The sequence below is a fragment of the Hyla sarda genome, chromosome 7 (assembly GCF_029499605.1).
Source record: "Hyla sarda isolate aHylSar1 chromosome 7, aHylSar1.hap1, whole genome shotgun sequence".
In the NCBI taxonomy this organism is placed as follows: domain Eukaryota; kingdom Metazoa; phylum Chordata; class Amphibia; order Anura; family Hylidae; genus Hyla; species Hyla sarda.
In genome coordinates this window covers 152969645-152992837 of record NC_079195.1, presented here as the reverse complement: position 1 = coordinate 152992837, position 23193 = coordinate 152969645, and the positions used below count along the sequence as shown (strand labels likewise).

Sequence of the window (23193 nt, the reverse complement as noted above, 5' to 3'; positions counted from 1 at the left end):
CTGCTCGACTGCTCCTGCCTGGATCTCAGGCACGGAGCAGTTATTCGGGGATCGGACATACACGAGGCAGGTAGGGATCCTCCTGGTGTCCTGCAAGCTGTTCGGGATGCCGCGATTTCACTGCTGTGGTCCTGAAAAGCACGACTGAGCTGCCGGGATACTTTCGGTTTCACTTCACACGCGGCGGTCAACTTTGATCGCCAGGTCTGAAGGGTTAATACTGGGCATCACCGCGATCGGTGATGTCCGGTATTAGCCATGGGTCCCAGCCGTTGATGGCCGCTGGGACCGACCCAATATGAAGCAGGGTCACCGCGTGACCCCGCGTTATATCACGGGAGCCGGCGCAGGACTTAATTATATGTCCTGCGTCGTTAAGGAGTTAAAAGCCACCAGATAGAAAAGGTGCAAATACCCAAAAGTTAGTGGAGACAAAAGATAAGTCCCTCAAAACTCCAATCTCCAGGAGTATATTTATAGAGGAAATATAAGAAAGGACTATTGTCACTGTAGTGATAATGTACACTCCTTATGGATATGCGGTGTGCATATAATCTGGAAAGCAATATAGAACAAATACACGCGTTCCCCTTTCTGTCCGCATGCATTAATATATGCCGGATTCACCACGAGTCACACAGAAACTATGAGACACGCACTCAGTAGCCTGCCACTGCAGGACTCTGTTGGCCACATAGCTCAGCGTCATGAGTTGGATTTACTATGCAAACTGTGGGATCTATGCCTTAATACATGGCTGCCCCTATTGGATCCTGATTGGATGATCCTGTGGCTAAGTGACGCAATGTGCATCTGATCTTGCAGATACATTTTGGCATTATACATTGTAATAATAATTGTTGTTGACTACAATACTTACTGATCTGGTGGTACAGAGGGTTCCCCTGAGGACATCCCCATGCTAGCAATATTTATGCATGCGGACAGAAAGGCGCTGGGGACGCATGCATTTGTTCTATATTGCTTTCCAGATTATGTGCACACCGCATTTCCATAACGAGTGTACAGATAGTCTTTTCTTATAATATTTCCTATATTATAATATATAATACTCCTGGAGATTGGCGTTTTGAGGGACTTCTTTTTTGTCTCCACTAACTTTTGGGTATTTGTAACTTTTCTATCAGGTGGCTTTTAAATACACTTGAATAAATGTTATATTTTAACAACACCCCTTTATATATGTTTCTTTTGATATGTATGGAAATACCCCATATGTGGATGTAAAGTGCTCTGCGGGCGCACTACAGGGCTCAGAAGGGAAGGAGCGCCATTGGACTTTTGAAAAGAGATTTGTAGGCGAAAAAGAAAAGTCAAAACAGGAAATACCAGTTCACAAAAAGCTAGCCCCTAGCCATGGGCCTTGTCAAGTCTAATGTCATAAAGAAGCTACCATAGCACAGATTGCTGAAAAAGTTAAAGGGGTATTTCTATCTGATGAAGTTATCCACTTGTCCATCAAGTTCAACCTATATCTGTAATGAGTCCCTGCTGAGATGATCCAGAGGAAGGCAAAAAACCCTTATGAGGATGAAGCTAATTGCTCCATACCATGGGGAAAATTCCTTCCAAACTCCAATTATGGCAACCATATATAAATCCCTAGATTAACGTTCTGTCCGTATAAATCTAATATCCATTAAGTGTAACATTATTACTAGGGATGCACCGAAAGGGAAATTTTGGTCCAAAACTGAAAATTTAGGCCATGCCCACTTTTTCATATCGTTTTTGTTAAATAAATTTGTGACTTTTAAGTAATCTGAAATTAAAAACTCCATACTAATAATAAAATTAACATAACGCCCTGTACACTAAACCGGCCTGGCCCCCTTATAAACTATTGGTCAATGTGGGAAAAATGCAGCAAGCATGACCTACTGGTCCTTCTTCAGATCCTCGGGAGATGTGGCCATCCTGCTGGTACTTGGCGTCAACTGCGCTTCTTCTGATGGACTTGCCTAAGTATATTCCAAGCCAGGCCCCACTTTAACACCTCAAGGACACAGCCCATTTTGCCCTTGGGACACAGGAACATTCCAATTTAGCATTTTTATTCCTACAGATCCATATGAGGGCTTGTTTTTTCCATGAGCAATTGTTCTTTGTATTGACACATTTCATTTTACCATAAAATGTACGGCGAAACAAAAAAAAAAAGTATTGTTTGTGAGGTAAAATTGAAGAGAAAACTGCAATTTTGCAACATTTTGGGGTTTTGTTTTTATGCAGTGAACTTTATGGTTAAAATATTGTATGTTTATTCTGTAGGTCAATGTGATTAAAATGATACCGAATTTAACCCCTTGGGGTCTCATGGTTTTTCCGTTTTTACACTTTTGTTTTTTTCCTCCTCACCTTTTAAAATTTTGCACCTACTGACTGATATGAGGGCTTTATTTTGTGCCACCAATACTACTTTGTAATGACATCTGTCATTTTACCCAAAAATCTAGGGCAAAACCCCCATAAAATAATTGTGCGACAAAATTTAAGAAAAAAAAACGCCATTTTGTAAATTTGGGGTTTTTCGGTAAAAATGACACCTTCTCTTTATTCTGTAGGCCCATACGATTAAAATGATACCCTACTTATATAGGTTGGATATTGTCTTATTTCTGGAAAAAATCATAACTACATGCAGGAAAAATCTCCTCTATAACTGTCCCTATAACTTTTTATTTTTCTGCATACGGGGATGTATGAGGGCTAATTTTTTGCACCATAATCTAAAGTTTTTATTGGTACCATTTTTGTTCAGACTTTTTGATCGCTTTTTTTTTTTTTTTTTATGGTATAAAAAAAGTGACCAAAAATACGCTATTTTGGACACGTGGCAATACCACATATGTTTATATTTCTTTTTATTTACGCAGTTTATTTATTTTTTTTAAATGGGAAAAGGGGGGTGATTCAAACTTTTATTAGGGAAGGGTTTAAATCATCTTTATTAACTTTTTTTTTTCAAATTTTTTTGCAATGTTATAGGGGACTATAACATGCATTACACTGATTGCCAGCACTGATCAATGCTATGTCAGTGTTATTGGTGGTCGATTGCTCAAATTTGATCGCCTCGTCTAAGGGGTTAATACCGAACATCACCACGATCGGGGATGTCCGGTATTAGCCACGGGTCCCGGCTACCGTTTGCCACTGGGACCGACCCGATATGACGCAGGGTCACTGCGTGACTCTGCGTTATATCGCGGGAGCGGGGCGTACAGGTATGCCCTGCGTCCCCAAGAGGTTAGTTTTTCTAATATTCCTCTACTTTTATGAGAAGCCAAACTTTATTGAACAAAATTTATATATTTAAAATTGTCTTTTTTGAGCCCTATAACTTTTTTTTATTTTTCCGTATACGGGGATGTTGTTTTGCATTGTGATCAGTAGTTTTTGTTGGTACCATCCTTGTCTTTTTTATTTTTATTGCTTTTAAAGGGGTACTCTGCCCCTAGACATCTTATCCCCTATACAAAGGATAGGGGATAAGATGTCAGATCGCCGCGGTCCCGCTGCTGGGGACCCCCGAGATTGTCACTGCGGCACTCCGCTGTCATTACTGCACAGGGCGAGTTTGCTCTGCACATAATGACGGGCAGTATAGGGGCCGGAGCATCGTTACGTCACGGCCCTGCCACTCGTGATGTCACGGCCCGCCCCCTCAATATGAGTCTATTGGAGGGGGCGTGGCGGTCGTCACGCCCCTGCCATAGACTTGTATTAAGGGGTGGGCCGTGATGTCACGAGGGGCGAAGCCATGACGTTACGCTGCTCCGTCCCCTGTATCGCCCGTCATTAGGCACAGAGCGAACTCGCTCTGTGCAGTAATGACAGCGGGGTGCTGCAGCGGTGATCCCGGGGGTCCCCAGCAGCGGGACCGCGGTGATCTGACATCTTATCCCCTATCCATTTGGATAGGGGATAAGATGTCTAGGGGCGGAGTACCCCTTTAATTAATTTCTTTCTAATATATGATGTGATTAAAAATCTGTATTTTGTAACTTTTTTTTTATGTTTACGCCGTTCACTGTACAGGATCATTGACATAATGTTTTTATGAACCAGATATTTATGCACCTGGCGATAACAAATATGTTAATTTATAAAAAAAAAAAAAATGTATACACTTTATTTTTTTTATAGGAAATGAGAGGAATTACATTTTTTATTGGGGAGGGGCTTATTCAAAAACTTTTTTTTTTCCCCACAGGGGACTATATATTGCAATCTTTAGATTGCAGATACAGATCAGTGCTATGCATAGGCATAGCACTGATCAGTGTTATCTGTGATCTACTTCTCTGGTCTGCTTGATGGCAGACCAGAGAGGAAGACCCCATCATGGCAGCAGGAGGCAGGTGAGGGGACCTCTGGCCGCCATCTTAGCCGATCTGATCCTCCGTGGCCGTGCCGCGGGCGATCAGATCAGCTACCGGAACCGCCACAGATGCTGTGATCAGTAAGGATTACGGCATCTGAGGGGTTTATGGCAGACATCAGCACGATCGCTGATGTCCGCCATTACTGGCGGGTCCCTGGCTGCTGAAAGAAGTTGGGACCCACAGTCTATGAAGGGAGTGCAGTTCCTGCACTCACGTTATTCCCGTAAGCCCTTTGTCCTCTGGGGGTTAAGGGGTTAAGGACTGATCCTTCATAAACCCATGCTGATATGGTGCCATACACTTATTTTCATCAAGATACTCCAGAATAGCATCTCTTCCCTCAATTGGCATACAACAGAGGTTAAAGGGGTTATCCAGGAAAAAAAAATTTTTTATATATCAACTGGCTCCAGAAAGTTAAACAGATTTGTAAATTACTTCTATTAAAAAATCTTAATCCTTTCAGTACTTATGAGCTTCTGAAGTTAAGGTTGTTCTTTTCTGCCTAAGTGCTCTCTGAGGACACGTGTCTCGGGAACCGCCCAGTTTAGAAGCAAATCCCCATAGCAAACCTCTTCTAAAATGGGCGGTTCACGAGACACGTGTCATCAAAGAGCACTTAGACAGAAAAGAACAACCTTAACTTCAGAAGCTCATAAGTACTGAAAGGATTAAGATTTTTTGTCAGAATGTTCGGAATAAACGAAAAAAGAATGAATCATCTAACAGAGAGTGCCTGAATTTTTTTCAAAGAATTATATGTAGCCCACATTTTCTAATGTGAATTGTCTATTGTGGAGTTGGTGGATATCCACACGTGGGCTTAACAAACCGTCTACAAAAATAGTAGTAATCAGCATCCAGTTCTAGAGCAGGTGATCCCATTGGGTTCATTGGGTTAATGTTAATATTCCAGGTGTCATCATCCTGTGTGATTTAGGACATTAAAGTGTTTCACGTCATTGTAGCTACAAACACTTCTGTACAAGGTGAGAAGAACTAAAAGTTATAGCAAGCAGAATATTGCAATGCAAAGCAATGTTGTTCTTATTTTTTCCTTGTAGTAAAAAATAACAGAAACAATATACATTTGTGGAATAAAGTTAACATTAAATGCAGTAAATGCTGTAAAACTAAAACCTGCAAAAGATGGCAAAATTACCATTTTACCCACTCTACCCCACAATTAATTTTTAGGATTTTACAATAACCTAAAGGGGTAATCCCATGGAAGGGATTTTTTTTTTTTTTTTTGTACAGATGTCCTCTGTGCTCTCCTGCTCCCTCTGCTAATGCTGCTCCCCTTCTCCGGAGCTCTCTTCTACCGGATTCTGGGCGTTCAAGTGCCACACAGCCAATTACTCACTGCAGTGGTGTCTTGCCTCAGCCAGTGATACGCTGAGTAACAATGTGACATATTGGGCCCCAGCACCAGGACAAAGAGCCCAACCGGAGTTGGCCAAATATGTCAATTGCTCCTCAGCAAATTACTGACTGAGGTAGGTACTGATCAGCAATTTATGGATCCACACCATACTGGAGGCAACAGGGAACTGTAAAAGGTGAGTATTTTTTATTTCTTTTAAAGCTAACAGCTTGGGCAGCTTCATTAAAAGAAAACCCTCTACCGGAAAAACCCTTTATCAATTTTGTGGTTAAAAAAATGGTACTATTAAAAAGTACACTTTTTCCTGCAAACAGTGAACGCTAAACCAGTGTTTCCCAACCTTTTTCAGCTTGGGGCACCCCTCCGAAAGAAAAAATTTTGCGGGGCACCCCAACCAAGGTTGACGAGCAAAAAAAAACCACTATCTATTTATCTGTGGGTATGTATATTAAAGTGCTGCTTTAGACAGCAACTCACAAATGACGTCTTCTTTTCTTCTCCATCTGGTCTGCGTCATCATGACAATTTCTTCCAGCCACAATTCTTCACCATTAAACCTGCAAAACAAACCTACTAGGCTCCACACTTTTTTTTCCCATGGGTGACAGAGGGGTGTAGAAGAGTGTACATGGGTGGCAGAGGGGTCTAGAGGAGTGTTCATGGGTGGCAGAGGGGTTTAGAGGAGTGTACATGGGTGACAGAGGGGTGTGCAGGGGTGACAGAGGGGCTTTGGGGTGACAGAGGGTGTAGAGGAGTGTACATGGGTGACAGGGGTGTACATGGGTGACAGATGGGTGTAGAAGAGTGTACATGGGTGGCAGAGGGGCGTAGGGGGTGTACATGGGTGACAGAGGGGCATACATGGGTGACAGAGGGGTGTAGGGGGTGACAGATGGTAAAGAGGAGTGTGCATGGATGTCAGAGAGGTGTAGCGGAGTGTAGATGGGTGACAGAGGGGCGTAGGGGATGACAGAAGTGTGTAGAGGAGTGTACATGGGTGGCAGAGGGGTGTAAATGAGCGTACATTGGTGACAAAGGGTTGTACAGGGGTATAGAAGAGTGTACATGGGTGATAGGGGGCGTAGGGGGTGGCAGAGGGATGTACATGTGTGACAGAGCGGTGTAGAGGAGTGTAATTGGTAGGTAGAGAGGTGTAGAAGAGTGAACATGGGTGACAGGTGGTGTAGGGGGTGACAGATGGGTGGACAGGCGTGACAAGGTGGTAACAGAGGGGTGGACAGGGGTGACAAAGGGACGGAAGGATGAATAGGGGAGGACATTGGTAATAAGGATGTGGTCAGGGGTGGACAATGGAGAGTGAACATGGGTGACAGGGGGATGGACAGGGGTGACAGAGAGGTGGATAGGGGGGGGGGTGGCCAAGGTGAACATGGATGACAGGAGGGTGACAAGGGGGTAAAAGAGGGGTGGACTGGGGTGACAAAGGGGTGAATAGGGGGGATGGACATGGGGTGACAGGGAGTAGACTGGGGTGGACAGGGGGGGTGAACATGGGTGACGGGGTAGACAAGGGAGATGGGGCGTGAACAGGGGTCAGAGGAGTAACAGGGGGTCAGAGGGGTGAACAGGGGGTGGACATGGGAGACAGGGGGATGGACAAGGATGACAAGGGGATTTAAAGGGGTGATAGGTGAATAGGGGTGTGGACATGGGTGACAGGGGGTAGATTAGGGGTGGACATGGGAGACGGGGGGTGGACATGGGAGACGGGGGGGTGGACATGGGAGACGGGGGGGTGGACATGGGAGACGGGGGGGTGGACATGGGAGACGGGGGGTGGACATGGGAGACAGGGGGGTGGACATGGGAGACGGGGGTGGACAGGCGTGACAAGGGAGGTAAAAGAGGGGTGGACAGGGGTGACAAAGGGACAGAGGTGACGGGTAGACTGGGGGGTGGTCAGAGCGGTGGATGGGGGGGAACCTGGGTGACAGAGGGATGGACAGGGGTGACAGAGGGGTGAGCAAGGTGGACATGGATGACAGGGGGGTGGACATGGGAGACAGGGGGCGGGGGGGTGAACAGGGGTGACAGGGGGGTGGACAAGGATGACAAGGGGGGTAAAAGAGGGGTGACAGAGGGGTGAATGGGGGGGTGGACATGGGTGACGGGGTAGACTGGGGGGTGGACAGGGGGGGTTGAACATGGGTGACAGGGGGTAGACAAGGGAGACGGGGCGTGAATAGGGGTAACGGGGTCAGAGGGGTGAATAGGGGGTGTACATGGTTGACAGAGGGGTAGACTGGGGGGGTGGTCAGAGGGTTGCCCGGTGGGGGGGACGTGGGTGACAGGGGTGGCCATGGATGACAGGGGGGATGGATATGGGAGACAAGGGGGATGGATATGGGAGACAAGGGGGATGGACAAGTATGACAAGGGGGTTAAAAGGTGACAGGAGTGAACAAGGGGTGAATAGGGGTGTGGATATGGGTGATGGGGTAGACTGGGGGGTTAACATGGGAATGAACATGGGAGACGGGGGGTGACGGGGGGTCAGAGGTGACAGGCGTGACAAGGGGGTAAAAGGGGTGGACGGGTGACAAAGGGACAGAGAGGGGAATAAGGGGTGGACATGGGTGACAGAAGGGTAGACTGGGGGGGTGGTCAGAGGGGTGGATGGGGGGGGGGGGGGAACATGGGTGACAGAGGGATGGACAGGGGGGACAGGCGGTGGACATGGGAGAAGGGGGGAACAGGGGTGACGGGGGTGGACAAGGATGGCAAGGGGGGTAAAAGAGGGGTGACAAAGGGACAGAGGTGAATAGAGGGATGGACATGGGTGACGGTAGACTGGGGGGTATACTGGGGGGTGGACAGGGGAGGTGAACATGGGTGACAGGGGTAGACAAGGCGAACATGAATGACAGCAGGGTGGACATGAATGAAGGGAGGGGAATGGGTGACTGGGTGGACATGGGTGACGGGGTGGGGTGGACATGGGTGACGGGTGGGTAACAGAGGGTTGGAAAGGGTACAGTACCTTAAGCAAGCCGACACGGGGCACAGCTTGCAGTTCCACGGCATCTTCCCACCATTTCAGTTCCACAGCATCTTCGGCACCATTTTCGGCTTACTGCGCCGCAGGGGGATGCTGTGTGTGCAGTACGCATGTACGCTTCCCTTCCCCCTGCGGCGCCGTGAGTCACAGGCGCGCAGGCTGGGGCGGGAAATGAAAAAAAAACTTTTAAAAAAATTCACTGCAAAATCCCTCGGCACCCCGATTGGGAATCTCTGCCCTAAACAGTAAAGGCTAGGTTTCCAGAAAGGTTTTTCTGGTGTTATTTTTGAAAATTGCCACTGCAGTTTTTGAGCCAAAGTCAGAAGTGTATTTTGAGGTTTGTATGCTGTCTGATCTGTAGACAGTTCTCCTTACTAAAGCAGGAGATTGCATTTTTAAACTCTGATATTTGTAAATTGTCTGTTAAACAAACTCAGGCCTGGACTGTTACAATGCCACTGACACAGAGCCCCCTAGAAATGGCAGATAGATTACTGTAGGTTCTTGTAGACTTAGAGTTGTGGATAGAACCTTGTGTGAAAAAAAATGAAAAATCAGACAAAAGCACAATCATGTGCTGTTATTCCGATATACAAGGGGTTACCACTAGCAATGATAAGGTTATGCTAACCTGATGGTGTTCTGCTCAGAGCATAACACCTACTGAAGCTTGAATCCCCAATCTCTGGGTGAGTAGCCGAGGTGCTGCCTGGATCATGCCTGTCTCTGAAGTCCTCAGGGCGGTCAGGAGAATTCCAGTTTAAGCTTGCAGAATGCAGGAGAAAAGTAGTGATCCGCTTGGCGCTCTCCCAGTGATATTTGGCAAATACCGAGTCGGACAGTGAAAACTATTAAATAAAAATGTATTAAAAGCGCTGTGGACTACGTGTTTCAAGGGGTGGGACCCCCTCTTCCTCAGATCCCAGGAGAGGAGACATAACAATTGCTTCATGAAAGAAAGGAGAAGGAGATTGTTTGTTTGTTTTTTATTGAAAACACCCTGCTCCCAACTAGGGCTGCTGGCCAAATTTAAATAGATTTTTTGGGTAAACCTGCCACTTCCAGCCAGGCCTGGGCGGCCTGGCTGGCTGGGGCCTGGTTCAAATTGATTTTAAAGTTTTCTCAACCTGCTGCTGTAAGCAGGCTACTACAACTTCCTCCAGGAAACCACTGTGACATACTGAAGGTTTCTATTGCAACCTCCCTCCAGCCAGCCAGGCCAGGGTCACCTGGCTGGCCAAATTTGAATTAATTTTAAAGGTGTCTCAACCTGCTGCTTTACGCAAACTACTACAAATTCAAGCCACTATGACATGCTCTGCTAGTAGTTTCTGCCAGGTCTACACATACACAACCTATGCATGTCAGCATCACCAGTCCAGGAACCATATAATTTAATTTTGTATTTTAATTTACAAAATTAAAAATCTTCATTGAAACTTTTTCAAATATAATTTAAAAATCACCACCTTCCTGCTACTACGAGTCTGCCATCTCCTGCTGTATGCTATTGTCATAACTGCTGTACACTGGCTACTACAAGTAAGACCAATCCGCAATCGCCCTACTTCCAACTAGGCCTACACATACACAACACATCAACCACAAAAAAAATTGATAATTTTTGACACGCTTGGAAAAAGCCACTGCGTCTTCTAATGCCTCTGTGTTCATATTAACATCGGCAGGCATCTACTGACAACCAGGGATACTTTATGCCGCTTTATTTTGGTATGAATAAGCCTTAAAAATGGGCGAACTGTAATAGTTAACATGGGTTAAAAACACTTTAGAACCACTTGAGTACATTCCTAACAGTATTAGAAAGGGGTTTAAAGCTGTTAGGCAGTGTTATAAATGTGTTTAGGGGCTTATTTTACTGCCAGTTTGAGTCAAACCGAGCCGGACTTGATATTTCTGAAAAGTTGGGTGAGTCCAGCGAACCAAAATTTTCCAAAGTTCACTCACACTCCACTTGGGTGTATAGGAAGCGGTATTAGCAGTAGGGAAGGGAAGAGCTCATGCCACTGTTCAGGGCACTGGTGAGACCACACTTGAAGTATTGTGTGCAGTGCTGGAGACAGTATCTACAGAACGATATAGATATTTTGGAGAAAGTTCAAAGAAGATCTACTAAACTAGGCTATGGGTTGCAGGATAAAACTTACCAGCAAATGTTAAAGGACCTAACATGTATAACTTGGGAGAAAGACGAGACAGACGGAATATGAGGAAACATTTTAAAACATGAAGAAAATACACACTGTAAAGAGCATATTTAAAAGAAAAAAAATGAGTTTGTTTTAAATTAGAGGGGCGAAGGTTTGAAGGGGTACTCCACTGGAAAATATTTTTTTTCTTTTATCAACTGGTGCCAGAAAGTTAAACATATTTGTAAATTAAATAAAAAAAAAATCTTGCTGCTGTTTGCTCCGGAGGAAGTTCTTTTATTTTTGAATTTCCTTTCTGTCTGACCACAGTGCTCTCTGCTGACACCTCTGTCCTTGTCAGGAGCTTTCCAGAGTCGGAGCAAATTCCCATAGCAAACCTCTCCTGCTCTGGACAGTTCCTGACATGGACAGAGGTGTCAGCAGAGAGAACCGTGGTCGGACAGAAAGGAAATTCAAAGAGAAAATAACTTCCTGTGGAGCATACAGTAGATAAGTACTGGAAGGATGCCCCCTGAGGAAGCTCGATGGAGCAAAACATATGTAGGGGTGGCAAAGATCCTTTGTACTTATTCGATACTGGACTTTATTTACTTATGCACTTTACCATTATTGTACTACCTCAAGGCATACTGATTGTTTACATGTATTAGTGTATCAGTTTACTTATACCTATATATATTGCTATCCATTAACGGCCCCAGGCACATTCCCTTCATTGGTATTATCATCTTGTGCCATTACTTATTTTATATGTTTTTAAATGTGTGTGTTACGCCGAGCGCTCCGGGTCCCCGCTCCTCCCCGGAGCGCTCTCAGCGTTCGCTTATTTGCAGGGCCCCGGTCAGACCTGCTGACCGGGTGCGCTGCGATATTGCTCCCAGCCGGGATGCGATTCGCGATGCGGGACGCGCCCGCTCGCGATGCGCATCTCGGCTCCCGTACCTGGCCCGTTCCCCATCTGTGTTGTCCCGGCGCGCGCGGCCCAGCCCCTTAGGGCGCGCGCGCGCCGGGTCTCTGCGATTTAAAGGGCCACTGCGCCACTGATTGGCGCAGCAGGCCTAATCAGTATCCTCACCTGTGCACTCCCTACTTATACCTCACTTCCCCTGCACTCCCTCGCCGGATCTTGTTGCCATTGTGCCAGTGAAAGCGTTTCCTTGTGTGTTCCTAGCCTGTGTTCCAGACCTCCTGCCGTTGCCCCTGACTACGATCCTTGCTGCCTGCCCTGACCTTCTGCTACGTCCGACCTTGCTCTTGTCTACTCCCTTTTACCGCGCTTATCTCAGCAGTCAGAGAGGTTGAGCCGTTGCCTGTGGATACGACCTGGTTGCTACCGCCGCTGCAAGACCATCCCGCTTTGGGGCGGGCTCTGGTGAATACCAGTAGCAACTTAGAACCGGTCCACCGACAAGGTCCACGCCAATCCCTCTCTGGCACAGAGGATCCACCTCCAGCCAGCCGAATCGTGACAGTGTGTATCTTTTGTTAATAAAGATTTACTTGTTACATCTTCATATATTTTTGTTCGGAGTTAATAGTATTTATTAGATACTAGAGTTTATCTTCCCTGCAATGGTTTTATCCTGCAGGATGTTTTTTGGAGTATTAGTACTGGAAGGATTAAGATTTTTAAATAGAAGTAATTTACAAATCTGTTTTAACTTTCTGTGTCCAGTTGAATAAAAGGGTTGAGTACCCCTTTAAAACTAATATGAGGAAGACTTCTTTACTGAAAGAATAGTGGATGCATGGAATAGCCTTCCTGCAGAAGTGGCACTGCAAATTTTAAAGTTTAAAGGGGGTATTCCAGGAATTTTTTATTTGACTATGTTACAGGGGCTGTAAAGTTTAGTGTAGTTCATAATATAGTGTCTGTACCTATGTGTGACGGTGGTCTCGCAGTTCTTTTGTGATTTTTGCCCTAATGTTTATTTTTAATAGCATACAAAATTACTCAGGGAGGAAAGTGACTTCAAACTTACAAACAAGGAACTATGGGATGTGTAGTTTGAGAGAATGAAATCCAAAAGAAAATACCCAGTTCACAAAAATATAGCTACAGCATTATGGTAATCTTACAACATAGCCATTTAGCTCCTAGAAAAGCACAGATCTTTCCTAAGTATATCCATTACGGTCTGGCAGGTATGTACTAAAATCACCTTATGGTGGATTACCCCTTTAAGCATGCATGGGATAGGCATAAGGTTATCGTTTATATAAGATTTGGCAAGGACTATTTATATTACTCAGAAATATTGGGCAGACTAGATGGGCCAAATGGTTCTTATCTGACGACACATTCTATGTTTCTATTCAAAAGGAATGGGAAATATAAAGGAATGACTTCTACTTCTCCTTCTTATTGGATACACAAAATACCTTTTCGGGTTTCTCCGGAGCCCTTTTCAATTGTATACTAAGTTTAGAAAGGCTCTGGAGTTAGTAGAAATACGTGATTAGATTAATGTGATGCATACTTCCTGTACATGAACTACACTACTGGATTTAAGCTACACATGAGTTACACTCTACATATATACCTAGGTTCCCTAATAGGACAGCACTTGATGGGTCAAAAATTAGAAAGATGATAGGTTTCTTTTTATATAAATTGTTTCAATCAGTTTCCTGTATGCTGTCTGCCTTCTTTGTATAGCCATCATTTGTTGTAAACTTTTTTGGGCATTTTATTGCATTGTCATCTACTGTCTTCATGCCCATGAAAATCAATAACTCTACATAGAAGTGAATTCCATTTTTTTAATAACATGTCAGGTTCCTGGCACAACATCGTAGCTCTTTGTTTCCACCAAGCACAGAGTTTGTCAAAGTTTTTTTTATTTTTTTTTATAACTATCACCTACCACCCATGATGTGCGGCACTTTTATTATGGTGCCGCACATCAAATTGAATGGGGGATTTGTAGATATTCCCTTAACTCTTTGGGAATCTTAAAGCGCAACTGTCATGAAATCTGGGTGCAATAACCTGCACACAGCCTTTGTACTGGCACATAGTGAAGTTCACTCCATGCACCGGATGACTGGGGTCACAGTTTGATAAGTAGGTCACAGTTGCTTTTGTTACCGTATTTAATCCAATTCTTCAGTTAACATTCAAAATGTTGTATTTGTAGTTGTAACGTACATTATTTGTGAATGATTCAGCGTGCGTCATTGATTTTTTTGCTCAACAAATGAGCAGATATACTGAAAAAGTATTGTCTATATGAGTGGAATTTCCATTTTGTGTAGGTCACAGTTTTGTTTTATTTACTTTTGTTAATAACACAGTGAGTAAGCAGAAGTTCCTGTGTGCAGGCACATATTGAATAGTTACTGGTTTATTTACAATACAAACTCTTGCTCATTTAATAAAACCTAGATGGGAGAACTAAAAAAGTTTTTATTTTGTGTCACCTGTCGTGTAGGTCACACATGGAATTAGCCCATAACAAAATAAAAAATAAATAAAAAAAGAGCATGGTGCATGGTGGTGAGGTAACATGGTAACATAATTGATAAGGTTGAAAAAAGACCAGAGTCCATCAAGTTCAACCTATAACCCTAATGAGTCCCTACTGAGTTGATCCAGAGGAAGGCAAAAACCCCTCATACTAGATGTAAAAATTTCTTCCCCACTCCAAATATGGCAGTCAGAATAAATCCCAGGATCAACATTCTGTCCCTATAAATCTAGTATACATAACCGGTAATGTTGTTATTCTCAAAAAATGCATCCAGGCCCCTTTGGAACTCTTTTACAGAGTTCACCATGACTACCTCCTCCGGGAGAGAATTCCAGTCTCACTGCTCTTACAGTAAAGAACACCCGTCTGTGCTGGTGTAGAAACCTTCTTTCCTCTAAACGTAGAGGATGCCCCCTTGTTAGAGAGTGTCCTGGGTATAAATAGATCATGGGAGAGATCTCTGTACTGTCCCCTGATGTATTTATACATAGTTATTAGGTCTCCCCCAAGTCTTCTTTTTTCTAAACTAAATAACCCTAATTTTGCTAATCTTTCTTGGTACTGTAGTCCTCCCATTCCCCGTATTACCCTGGTTACCCGTCTTTGAACCCTCTCCAGCTCCACTATATCTTTCTTGTACACTGGTGCTCAGTACTGTGCACAGTATTCTATGTGGCTTTCACCATAGTCTGACTTATTTCTTTATTGTTTAATAATTGGAAGTGGATGCAAAACATGATAGGTTTGATAAGAAAAATACTGGACGAAACAATAGATCCTTTACTGCAATAGTTGTCAATAAGAGTTCCCTTTTCCATCAATAGAGCTTTTAATATTTTGAGGAAGTCAGTCGTTCACCAGATCTGTTGAAGCTGATATCTGCATGCTGTATCATAATAGTATGAAGGATTCATTACAATTTCATCATTGATATTCATGAAGGAGCACTGCTTAATGCCCTTGAGCTGTAAGTGGAAACAGGAATTAGGGAGTGTCTGGTACGAGTCATCAGTTTAGTTAATGTAAAGCTTGCACTATCTGTGTCAATCTAGGTGTGTGATAGAGGTGGCATTCGTAGACCAAGATGGGTTAAAGTACAGAATTTACTCTCCATCTTTACAGTAGAGAGGCACAATATGCTTGGTAGTTACAATTCTCATACAGGGTACTAAATATTAAAAGGGGAAAATCTAGAGGTGGCCATGCTGGACAAAATACATACGGTATACAAACCTGTCCTTAGCTGCCACCATCCTCCGCTACTAATATTCTGACGCTAGCTGGTCCTGCTGCTCAGCACTTCCTAATTTTGATCTTGACGCAAGGATGTAGCTGCTCAGCCAATCACTGGCTAAGGTTGCATCACTGTTGCAGCCAGGGAATTTCTGAGCAGCAATCAAGCAAGATTAAATTTTTTTTTTTTAGGCCACATAAAATTTTTGCTTTGTACAACCTCTTTAATGGTTACAGCTTTCTGATGTTGCCTTTAGTTCAAGAACACTTAAACAGTAGCATAATTCACATTACAGGGTCCTTTCTGTATTTGCTTCACACTGGTCCTAAGTAGAGATGAGCGAAGTTACAGTGATTTGATTCTGCACGAACCTCGCGGCTCAGCGGTTGCTGACTTTAGCCTGCATAAATTAGTTCAGCTTTCAGGTGCTCCGTGGGCTGGAAAAGGTGGATACAGTCCTAGGGGCTGTATCCATCTTTTCCAGCCCACCAGAGCACCTTAAAACTGAACTAATTTATGCAGGCTAAAGTCAGCAACTGCCGAGCCGCGAGGTTCATGCAGAATCGAAGTACTGTAACTTTGCTTATCTCTAGTCCTAAGCATTATATATAGCAAACCGATAACTCAGCTTTAACTCCACAACACCACTTGTAGAAAGGGTTACTCTCATTTGGCCCTACTTATAGACACCCTTCTTGACAGACCCATTCCTCCCCCTTTCAGTCTTTATCACAGGTCTTTGGGCTGATGACCTTACACTTCATTTTGCTAACCAACCCACCTAAGTCATGCACCACACAACCCTCCTTGACCCTTCCCAGGTAAAAAGCTATTCCAGTCAAAGCAGACTTCCCAGAATTCAGCCTTCCCCAGGCTTACAAATGTGCTTAGCCATCCTGCTTGACTGACTGGTAATTTCTGTGGCTAGACTCTCCCAACTGCTGTGTTCAGATGCCGGAATGTCCTCATAGAGAATCTTCGTGCAGACTTTCCGGACACTGCGGGGAACCGCCATACTATGCCGGCTCTAGGACATCACAGGAATGCGCCATCTCTTTGTGCGTAGTCCACACAGGAATTGCGACTACCATGCCGGAAACATCTGACACGGAAATTCCGCCATGTGCACAGCGCAGCAGAATCTAATTCCGTACTGGATTTCTTTATTGAAATTCTGCAGTGTGAACATAGCCTCATAGTTCAACTAGAGCTTTTCCTGTCTTTTTTGCCACATGAAAAATTTTACATACAGCCTTCTTCTTCAGGCATACAAATACAAAATAAGTTCACACAATGGAATTTCCGTGCGGAATTCTGCATGGACATTCCACAGCAGCAATGATTTCAATGGGATTCTGCTGCACTTTGCACAGAGAGGAATTTCCGCAGCAGATGTTTCTGCTGTGGAAATCTGAATTACAGAGTCTGCAGAAAGAATATATATGTCTATTCTTTCTGAGGAATCCACATGGAAATACATTGCCATCTACAAGATGGCACATTTCCAAGTGGTCCTATTGCCAGCATTGTTCATGCCGGAGCTCCGCTGTCTGGGGACTGTCCGCATGGAAACTTTCTGTGCAGACATATTTTCACAGGCCCCACCTGATACACCTCAGCCTTTAACCCAATGCTGTCTAATGCATCTCCAGCCACTCTGTCCACCAACACCACATTCCTTCAGTACTTGCTAGCTTACATTCCAGCACTGATTCCAAAAAGATTACACCCACATCTCTGAGATCCACACTGATGCTGGCTAGTTTTCAGCCGAAAAATTCATTAATCACCCTGTCAGCTGCTCTGACAAAACATGGCATCACTGAACTATACTACAGCCCACCAGTCTAGCAGCAGGAATCAAAATTATACACTTAAAGAGTACGTTTAATTAACTTGATAAATGTTATAATCCTCCCAGTTCACTCCCATCATGATAAACCACCCCCTGCCTTTATTTATTTTCTTATTATTGCTCTGTATTTTCTGCTCAGCCTCAGGTTCAGGTTCACAGACTGGGAAGGGGCGTTACTCAGCAGGTGTGACATCATCTGAATCCATACAGGGGAGAACTTCCTCCCTTACTCTGCAACCAACAGCAAACGGCAGTTAAGTGTGAGAGCTATGATTGAATAAGGCTGGACACCCCCCCCCCCCCTCAGCACTCCAGGCTGCATCATCTGTGTTTAGACTTCTGCCAGGCCAGCTGGAGTCTAAAGTCTGTGCAAAAGATGGGGGAAATGTGCTCTGGACAAGTAGGGAGACACCCAGTGGCAGCTTTTTTAAACACAAAACATAGAAAACTTCAAACTTCACCAAATATATTAGAAATATTTTTTTATTTACCCTAAGGAGTGCAATAACAAAAATTTTTTTAATGAGCGCGCCCATTTAACACAATATTACGTATACACGTTTCAAGTATACCGCATAACAGATACATGCACATTTACATAGTAGATAATACATATGTACCCCTCTTATATTTGCACTGTTACAGTACACTTATTTTACATTTGTTGCCAATGGCTGATATACCACTGTATGGCATACTATATGGCAGTGACATACATTAGATATGTACCCTGAAGAATACTCCTGACTTATACTTTTAACATGTAGGGAGAGATTTACCAAACCCGTCTAGAGGAAAAGTTGACCAGTTGCCCATAGCAACCAATCAGATTGCTTCTTTCATTTTTCAGAGGCCTTTACAAAAATGAAAGAAGAAAGCTGCTTGGTTGCTAGGATTTTCCTCTGCACTGATTTTTCTGTAAACATTTAATAAATTTGGTGATCCTACACATTATCAGCACACAAAAAAAGTGTAAAAAAATGCTTCACTTACACCTACAATTTAAGATTTTCCTAGTATAGTGAAGGAAAATTTGGATTTTATAAAGACAGGAGGCGAGTATCAGAATGCATTATCCTTCTTTATTAAACTCAATAGCAGAAAGAATGCAGTTCAACTAAACATATAGAAGAAAAAAGAAGGATGCAGGTCACTTAGCAACCTAGGAACCCCTCCTAGGACCTTCCACCAATCACAATCCATGCTCACTCTATATAAACTGTCTTCGGACCCGCCTCCTCCTCTTTCTTGATGCTAACGCTGCTCCTAAACAGGAACCAACACTTGAACACCACCGAACCCGAACTTCCGGCATCTGTCAGGTTGTGTCAGAACAAAGAACCGATCAACAGCATCGAAGAAACCCAAAGTCCGATCTGAGCACGATCTCTTCAGCATTCCAGATCAATAGCCTAGAAAAAAGAGAACATAAACATGATAGGGATGGGACTGTAGGGAGGGCTGATACTCGCCTCCTGTCTTTATAAAATCCAAATTTTCCTTCACTATACTAGGAAAATCTTAAATTTTATGACCGACAGGAGGCTCATATCAGAATGCAAGTTCAAAGCATAAATAAATGATCTAAACTACAGCCATATAAAACTACAATACAAACATAGACACATGCTGATCAGGTTTAAAGTAAAATGTCCTAAACGTATGTTCAGACGACCAATCTGCCGCCTTCAAAATATCAGACAGTGAGCCACCAGTCTGTGCCACTTTAGTGGCCATGGCACTCCTGGAAGAATGTGCCTTAAAAATCGAAACATCAATACCCGCTAAAATCATCACACTCCTCACCCAACGCGAAAGCGTCGGAGAAGAGACCGGACGGTAGGGAGAACAAAAAGAAATAAGAAGCTGCGAAAAAGTCGGCGAACGTAAAGCCGTCGTCCTATTCTCATAAGACTGTAAACAACGCACCACACATAACTTGGGGTGTGACAAAAACCGCGGATAAAAAACTGATCTAATATCAGTCTTAGTACGACGTGTTACAGTGAAAACAACCCCCTGAGGAGTAAATTGTCTCCTCGAAATGTCCAGTGCGCGTACATCCGAAACACGTTTGATAGAAATCAAACATAATAACATAGTTAATTTATAGGACAACCACTTAAGAGATAACTCATCGTTATCCCCCCAGGAAGTAAACAGTTGCAGAACCAAAGACACATCCCATGTAGATTGATATCTAGGTGCCGGAGGTCGAGTAAGACGAACCCCTCTCAAAAGACGACAAACCAGCGGATGTCGTCCCACCATCATACCGTCCATCATGGCATGTTGCGCCGATATAGCGGATCGGTATACATTAATGGTCCGAAAAGCCTTTCCGGCCTCAAACGCTTCAGATAAAAAATTCAAAATTCCAGACATAGGGGCATGAATGGGATCCATCTGCCGTTGTGAGCACCAATGAACCCATAATCTCCAGGCTGATCGGTAAGCCGATCTGGTACCTGGAGCCCATGCCTCTCTAATGAGGTCCGTAGCCGTCCGTGAAATGACGCTATCAGACCTTGTTGACCCGATATCAGCCAAGCGATCAATCTCAACTGTCCGGACAACACCAAAGGATGTAAGTCTCCCACCGGACTCCGCAGAATCTCCGGACAAGGCGGACACACCCTTGGCCAGTCCACTGTCATCCCCAGTACCTGAGGGAACTAGGATTGGGTCGGCCACCACGGGGTGATCAACACCAACGTAGACTTTTGAGACTCCGTCTGCCACAGTACCCTGGGAATCAAGGCAAAAGGAGGAAAAGCGTACAACGTTCCTCGAGGCCAGACCTGAAGAAACGCATCCGCCGCAACCGCTTCCGGATCTGGTCTCCAGCTGAAGAACTGGGGTAGTTGTCGATTGAGTCGAGAAGCGAACAAGTCGAGACTCAACGGTCCCCACAGAGCCTGAATGGCCCGAAACAATGCCGGATGCAACATCCAATCGCTGGAATCCGACAGGTGTCTGGAGTTCCAATCCGCTACCGAATTGGATACCCCCGGAAGATATTCCGCCTGCAAAACGATGTTCCTTTGGAGGCAAAACATCCACAACTCCTTCGCCAGGTCCGCTAATATCTCGGACCTCGTGCCCCCTAGACGGTTGATGTATTGCACCGCCGTGATATTGTCCAACCGAAGTAGGACACAACAATCCGTCCTGTGGGAGGCAAAACTCTTGAGCGCGAATGACCCTGCTAGGAGTTCCAGGCAGTTGATGTGTAACAGCGCTTACGTTTGCGACCACTTGCCTCCTGTCGAAGATGATCCGCACCTGGCTCCCCAGCCGCTTAGGCTGGCATCCGATTCTATGATCAGATCCGGTTTGGAATTGAAGATTGTTCTCCCATTCCAATCCTCCACATGACGGAGCCACCATATGAGTTCGTCGTACGCTTCCTGCGACAACGGGATACGATCCGAATACGCTAACCCCTCCGCTAAATGTTTTATCGTTAGCCGTTGTAGCGCTCTGTAATGGAGAGGTGCCGGGAAAATTGCCTGGACTGAGGCCGATAACAGACCCACAATGCGAGCAATTTCCCGCAACGAGACCAGTTGTCTGCGAAGCAAAGCCCTGATCTCTTTCCGTAACAACGCCAATTTTTTGCGTGGTAGACTCAAAGTCGCCAGCCGAGTGTCTACCATAAACCCCAGAAACTCTATTTCCCGTGTCGGGACCAGAACAGATTTTTTGAGGTTGATCAAAAACCCTAGTTCCGTCAAAATAGACCTCGTCCACTCTATATGAAGCAGTGCCTGATGTCTCATACGAGCCATAATTAATATGTCGTCGAGATATATGATGAGCCTCACTCCCCGACTCCTGAGAACCGCCATGACTGGTTTCAGAAGCTTGGTGAAACACCACGGGGCGGAAGACAGACCGAACGGGAGACAGGAGAACTCCCATCTCCTGCCCTCCCACAGGAACTGTAGATACCGACGGGAAGAAGGATGAATCGGTACCGTGAGGTACGCATCCTTCAGATCGATCTTTGCTAACCAATCTTCCGGTAGCAAAAGATCCCTGAGAAGGTGTATGCCCTCCATCTTGAAATGGCGGTACCGGACATACTCGTTTAAGTCTCGCAGATTTATGACTGGCCTGTGGCCTCCGTCTTTCTTTTTGACGAGAAAAACATTGCTCAGAAAACCCGGACTGTCCACGTCCACTTGTCTTATCGCATTTTTTGCGTAAAGATCCAACACCTCCAAGTGAATCAGCTCTCTGTCGGATTCTGAAAAATGGATGGTTCGTGGCCATTGCTTTTGAATCGGCGGAGACATGAACTCTACTATGTATCCTGACACTGTTTGCAGAACCCAAGGGTCTGTAGTAATCATAGACCAGGCGTGGATAAAACAACCCAGTCTGCCCCCCACCGGAGGCTGATTTACCATACTCGAATGACGACCCACCTGAACTCCTGCCTCTTGGGTATCCACGGGATCCACCCCTCGCCCTCCAGGGCCGACCTCGACTGGGAAAGAAAGGAGTTGCTGCCATCGGGGTTGCCATGGTATGCAGCTGAGGTCGTTCTTGAACGTATTGGGTCTGCTGTCTAACATAGGGTCTAAAATAGGATGCTCGGCCAGAAGGCGACCCCTGCCCCTTCCGGCCTTGCCGAAAACCTTATTAGTTTTCTTAAGTGAAGTTTGGGCCTTGTCTAAACTAGAAAACAGCCCCACAAATTTGTTAATATTTTTGATGAATGAATCACCAAACAAGAGCCCCTCAGCTGAAGGACCCGGTTCCTCAGTTGCCAGGTGGGACAGCTGCGGGTCCAGCCTCATCAATATAGAGCGTCTGCGCTCTGTGGACATAGCTGTGTTTGCATTGCCCAGCAAACAAGTAGCCCTCAGGGCCCAACCCCTAAGGACCTCCGGTTCAATGGGATCGCCAGTGGCTACAGCGTGCTCCGACATATTCAGAATTTTTGTGAGCGGACCCAACAAATCAAGCATCTTATCCTGAACGGATCTGAATGACCGATCCAATCCTTTCTTCGGGTTTTTACCCGATTTGACCAAGTATTTGGTCAGAATAGGGTCCAGCTCGGGTGTAGTCGCCACCTTGTTGGCCAAAGAAGGACGGGGGCATTCGGCCCGCAATTTATTTCTGTTGCCTCTGTCCAAAGGCTTCCTGACCCACGCCTCAATGTATTTTGCCACTTGGGGCAAGGGGGCCCAATCCCCAGATCGAGGGTGAGTTATGGCATCGGGGTCGAAAAACGGGACTCCCTGAGAGTCCAAAATAGCATTAGCAGCCAAGTCAGCTTCTGAAGTCACCCCCGCAGGAGGAATATCCTGATCTACTTCCTCTTCCGCATCACTGCTGGCCAAGGAAGGAACATAATAGTCAGAATCCGACTCCTGTTCTGATTCATCCACAAAGGAGTCTGGCTTGTTCCTTTTTGAGGAACGTATTGCCCGGCTAATAGAAACATCCTCCCGGGCGGAGGGTCTAGAGCCCGTAGGTGGCAAGAGCCCGATTGAGAGGGGCCAGCAGAAATATTTATGCCATCTCCCGTCGAAATCTGCAGTGAGGGAGAGGTCATATCTGCGCCATAATGGCGCTTTCGGTCGGACTTTCCCGATTTAATTGCACCCGTAGGAGGTATATTGGGTACC

At 45.0% G+C, this 23193-nt stretch overlaps 1 protein-coding gene and 1 long non-coding RNA gene across 4 annotated transcripts in view; one reads left to right on the top strand and one right to left on the bottom strand.

The window, feature by feature from the left end:
* Positions 1-23193, top strand: part of PRXL2A (peroxiredoxin like 2A) — a 125830-nt gene that overhangs the window by 5230 nt on the left and 97407 nt on the right. The window lies entirely within an intron of this gene.
* The window catches only part of LOC130282592 (uncharacterized), a 140835-nt gene continuing 132450 nt past the window's right edge, over positions 14809-23193 (bottom strand). For both annotated transcript variants that reach the window (XR_008846464.1, XR_008846465.1), the window contains exon 3: positions 14809-15424. This is a non-coding gene — a long non-coding RNA (uncharacterized LOC130282592). The remainder of the gene's footprint in view (positions 15425-23193) is intronic.